At 37.0% G+C, this 5,807-nt stretch overlaps 1 long non-coding RNA gene across 1 annotated transcript in view; it reads right to left on the bottom strand.

The window, feature by feature from the left end:
• The window catches only part of LOC109366462, a 13,501-nt gene that overhangs the window by 4,064 nt on the left and 3,630 nt on the right, over positions 1-5,807 (bottom strand). The window contains exon 2 of the long non-coding RNA XR_004159061.1: positions 4,369-4,503. This is a non-coding gene — a long non-coding RNA (uncharacterized LOC109366462). The remainder of the gene's footprint in view (positions 1-4,368; positions 4,504-5,807) is intronic.

The raw sequence follows: 5,807 nt of genomic DNA, 5'->3' as shown, positions 1-5,807 counted from the left end.
CCCAGACACACTTTTTAACTGGATCATAGCTGGACAAACAGGGAGCATTGACTGTAATGTGGAAATATTCATAGTGGATAACATTTTCAATAATATATATCCCACTTTAAACATATTTAAATTTGTTAGACTGTGACACTTAAACCTGGAAAAGCCCATTTTGAAAGTGGGCTCCAACACATATAGATGTGTTTTTAGAATTTTGCTTACTGTACTCGTAACACATATTCTACCTGTTCTGTAATAAGCAGTGATTTTTCTTCTTTTGTTTTGTTTTGGGTTTTTTTTTTTGCTTTAATATTCAGTACCTCTGATGCTAGAAGATTATACGTGAACAATGTGAATAGAATAATTTCTCTCAATTTGTCCAAGAAAACCAGACAACACATCAGGTTTAAATAAAACCCAGTCCTGTAGGATAAGACAGTGCTTCTGATGTTGCTAGTTCCATTTTGGATATTTATTATAAAACTTGCTTTGTATGCAGCACTGTAAAGGAATTTTGGTAGTTAAAAAGAAACTGAATTATACTATTAAACTATTATAACCAGGGAAAATGTCATAGTTCAGTAACATTTAACATAGATTTGATGAAAATAAGAATGTAAACTCAATGGTATAACTTTTTTCAGATGTTGTCCAGGTGCAACACACCCGTGAATTGTTTCAGTTTTACCTGATGTTAATGCAATGTGAATTATCTAGACATTATTTACAAAGGCTTCCCCCTCCTTACCTTGCCTACTTCTGTACACTACTACTCTTAAGAACATCTATTAACACTTCATAGAATCACAGAACATTCTTGAGTTGGAAGGGCCCACAAGAATCACTGAATACAAACCCAGGCTCCACACAGCACTAACCAAAATTCAAGCCCTGGCAGCTCGGGGCTGTGATACTGCCCTGGGAGCCTGTACCATGCCCACCGCCCTTTGGTGAAGAATCTCTTTCCCTAACGCCCACTATTGCTGTAGCCAGAGTGCAAAGCTCAGCGCTGCCCCTCCACTCTCTGTGAGGAGCTGCAGCCACCATGAGCCTCCTGTCAGCCTCCTCTGCTCTGTGCTGAACAGAGTGAGGAACCTCAGCTGCTCCTCATATCATACCCTCTAGACCTTTCACTATCCTTGTAGTCTATTCTTTAGAACACACTCCAATAGTTTCATGTCCTTGTATAGTGGCAACCAGAACTGCACACTGTAGGTGAGGCCACCCATCGTAGAGCAGAGGACAACCCTTTCCTTTGACCAGTGGCAGTGCTACGCTTAATGCACCCCGGAGTGTGGTTGGTCCTTTGGACTGTCAGGGCACACTGCTGGCTCAAATTCACCTTGGCATCATCCAGAACTCATATATCCCTTTCCATGTGGCTGTGCTCCAGACTCATCCCTCAGTTTGTACACATATCCATGACTGCCTCATCCAAGTGCAAAATCCATCACTTGCACTTGTTAAACTTAATGCAGCTGGTGATTACTCAGCCTCAGTTAATTGTTTGAAACCCCTTGAGGCCCCTCTGTAACAAAAAGCAGTAATATCTTGTGGGACATCTGTTTTATCAACAATCCTTTAGCTAATCTACTCAGAATGGAATTCTCTACTGTCTCTCAGTGGCAAACATAAGAATTTTCCACGCACAAAGAGGAATAGAAATGTTTCAGATCAATATACTGGCCCATTGTCTTACAGCCTTACAGCTTCTGTAGCAGGTATAGTTGGGGAGCCTATATTAGGGTCAGCTCCAGACACTTAATTTAATCCATTTTCCAGTAGTCACATCTTTAAAAATCATAGCCCTCTGTATCTGTCTAGTTACATTGGACTGCTTTTCTGAAACTTTCAAAGAGGAACTTGATTTTATATTCTGCCTTCAACTATGGGAGAAGGTATTCCAAAGACACAAACCTGCCTTCATGTCTAATTTCTCTTAAGGCATGTATTAAAACTTTCCTGTCTTAGGCAGCTGTGTCTTTGCGAGATGTCTTCTAACAGCTGACTAGTTTATTGCAAAGATATATTTTATTACATTAATTGGTTTTGCTGTCTAGAAGTTGGAAGGATAACTGCAATTCACTTGCTGTGCCTTGCACAGTAACATCTTTGACCACCGCTAAAACTGCTCATACCGCCCTATAGTACAGTGGAGAGTTGTAAGATATGCTGAATAGATATTTGTGATGAAGGTCTGAGATAACCACTCTGTGGAGTCAGTAGCACTAGGATAAGCTGAAATAGGCATCTGAAACTGAAAAATGAATTACATCTCTCAATTCTTCAGAGAGTCCAGGTTGGTTAGTTTAATGTTGATGTTTCTATTGTAGCTTTTTAGAGATAAGAGAGAGGAATCACACCAAAGAAATGGCTGGGCAGAAATAGTTATGCCATCTCTAACACAATCCAAGCATGAAGAACTCTTTCCTGTTTATATGATTTTATTTATGTCATGGCTGCTGTTGGCATAGCCATTTTATCTGGAAATGAAACTCTTACACACCGCACTTGTAATTATTCTAATAAAAATTGCAGTGTTTTCCTAGTCAGGTTTCCTTGTGAGCTGCAATCAAAATGAATATTTTGAAAATAAAGAGCAACACTTTTTATAGAGTTTCAAATTGAGCATGTTCTTCCAGGCAGAGTAAAAAAGAAAAAAAATGTAAATCCTAAGTTACCAATTATTAGATGAACTAAATCATTGCATAGCTCTTTGCTGGCTATGATATCTTTAGTTTATACAGAAGTATTCATATTGTCCATTAATAGTCAGGCATGCTATTTTGCCCCACACTGTTAAAATCAATTTGGCTATTACAAAGCTATTTCTACTTATACCATTTTATAAGAATCTCTGTTTCTTCCCTACTGGAGATAAAATTGAGATAAGGATATGACATTTACATTCATATTTCATTGGTTATGGAGGCTGAATAGATTTTTTCCACACTTCAGAAGCATAAAGAAGCACACACAAAAAAATTGTATTGACTTAAGGTTTTCTTACACTTAAGTATTTCAGAATCAGTTTTTGAGTCCTGAATTTCATACCTGACTGAAAAAATGCAAAAACAACCACAAGTAAAATAATTTCCTATAAATGTTATTGTACCTAAATTTTGCTATTTAAGTCATTGGAATTGCTATATTAAATCAGATCAGTAATTCCTCTAATCCCAGAACCAACTCTGTGAACAGCATTAGCTTCTTCAAAGAAAGATACAAGAACCACTGTAGTGAATCCCTACTATTCCTATTATCTGTCTGAGGAATGGCTATTTTTCCTTCTTTTAAACATCTCCATTCATGCCTGAAGCACCAAATATTGCATTGTTTCTTAAAAGATCTGTATGTTTTCATGGTTTTTCATCCTATAGGTATCTGAATCCTTTTAAGGATAATCCTGGTAGTGAATGTTACTCTGTCAGTGTACTTCCAAAGATGTACATCCGCAGTGCATAACTATGGTGGCACAACTCTGCACTGCACTCAGGGCAAAGACAAGGGTGGAAACAGCTGTAACAGTAGAAATCTCTTCTGCTCCTAGGACATTATGATTAGCCTGGCAGCACAGAATTTGTCATGGTTTTATTCTACTTATGTAAGGAAAAATTTAGCTGATAAAAATGCATCCACACAGAAGCCCTTTGCAAGTGTTGAACTGAAATAAATTGTTGCTACTGTAGACATAAGTTTAACTCATACAAGCATAATTAAAATGAAGAAAAGTCTTGAGTCACAAGGACTGTGCTGTTAAAATACCATAAAATACTTGTAAATTGCGGTCAGGGAGCCTGCAGGAATCAGGATAATCAGTAGAGGAAGGTATGACTGAGATTTAGAGAGAGAAAAGGAGAAAGTAGGCATTGCCTCCTGAGTAAAGCATAAGAATGTCTCATTGCACGGGAGATGCAGTGGTGAGTGAAAATTTATAAACTATTATTTGATAGGTGGTTTGAGACTTCACTATGATTTCAGTAGCTATTTCTATCAAAATGGAACCATCTATTTCAAAATAAACCCTATATGAAACCTTAAGTTGCTTTGGAAAGCTATGGAAGTTTAAAAGCCTAACAGGTCACACTGCTTTCCTACTATGTTGTAATTATTCCCCCACAGAAGGATCACCACCATAAGGATCACCAATTCAACCGTCCTGTAAAAACCCCTACCCTGAAATACACTTATCATGAACATTCCTAACTGGCTGAAAGGCCACTAAGACAGGAATGAATCATAGTAAGATACAGGCTTATTAGGTGAGATGAGAAAACTGGAATACCCAGGGCTGTGAATAACACGAGCTAGAGACAAGAGAGGTTTGCTTTGCTGTTAGTATCATATATACTGTGCATTTAGCCATGTGTGTAAAAGTACCTGGTATCTGGTAGACATATTGGAGAATTTTCCCTTCAGAGCTGTGAGAGTCATAATATCCTGTCCTCTGGTGCAGTAATATTCTTCTTTTCTCCATTTTAGAATAGGAACTGCATCTGCATCAAAGCCAGTTGACTGCAAATGTACAAATATCTTTAAACTATGTGTTTTTCATACTTGAATCTAGAGTAAAATTGTATTTTTAAGTACACACTTTTCACAAGGCTTATTGAGAAACAATAACATGGGGCAGTTGCATAGTTGTATCTGTGAAACAGCTGGACCTTCTGGCATCCTTTTCTGGACAGACAGACAGGGTACCAGAAGGTATAGTGATGCAGAGAAATGGGACTAATCAATAACAGCTCTTTGTTCTTCATACAGCAGAATAAAGTGGGCAAAGCAATGTTTTGTCTGGGGTGGAGGGGCTTCTGTGAGCACTGATATCATCAAAAATCTTTATGAATAATATGTTTTCTCACTTGGAATTTAAAAAAACCCTATACTTTAATTTATATTTTTTTCCTGATTTTAGCTCCATTGGTAGAACTCAAGAAGTGGAACACACAAATGTCAATGCCCTTTTTAACTTTTACCCAGATTAGTTAAAGCAAGAATTACATGTTTGTTTTGTTTCGTTTTGTTTTTAATTGTAATTGGTTTATCCAGGAGCAATATAAACACCTAAGTGGAATGTCATAACTAAAGGAGAATTAAGCATACTAATCTGCTCTCTGTTTCAGCCAGATACTATATATCCTGTCTTCAGTTCACTTTTTTATTCATTACTTCTTTAATGAAAAAAAAAGATACTTTAATGATCAAAAAAATCTAAATGATTAATGGTACATCAGTTAATGACATTTTAAAAGAATTTCAGGCTGGAAATATGACACTATAATCATTAAAAATCAGATTCAATTTCCAAAGGTCCTAATCTTAAATTTTATATTGCTGGCAGAAACATAAAATGATATCTAGTAAGCTCGGGTTCCTCCATATGATGGAAAAGCTCAGGAGTTTTGTGAGCACTGCCAGAAAATAATGTGTTCTCAGAAATTCTGGAAGTTGAGCAGGAAGATAACTGATGAGGCTATGACAGAGTGAATGAACAAATTGTTCGGTATAGAGGAATTTTCAATCCAGAGAGATCTTTTTCTCTGAGACATGGTTTGAGGTCCAAGTCTAGCATAATGGCTCCAAATGGATAAAAACAACACTAAATTCTACTTCATACATTATGCATGAGCTCTTGCTATTGGAGTTTACACCACCATCTGGTGTTTAATTATTCCCGCTTTATACCACACGGTGGTGCGAATCTAATGAAATGAATGTGCCCGTTATAACAATTTGGTGCATAGATTCAGTTTTGCTAATGATTAAGTACCCAGCCTTCTTCCTTCCTTCTTTCTTTTCTTTTTTCTTTCTTTCTTTCT

The sequence above is a fragment of the Meleagris gallopavo genome, chromosome 2 (genome assembly GCF_000146605.3).
Source record: "Meleagris gallopavo isolate NT-WF06-2002-E0010 breed Aviagen turkey brand Nicholas breeding stock chromosome 2, Turkey_5.1, whole genome shotgun sequence".
In the NCBI taxonomy this organism is placed as follows: domain Eukaryota; kingdom Metazoa; phylum Chordata; class Aves; order Galliformes; family Phasianidae; genus Meleagris; species Meleagris gallopavo.
This window is presented reverse-complemented; position numbering and strand designations above follow the sequence as displayed.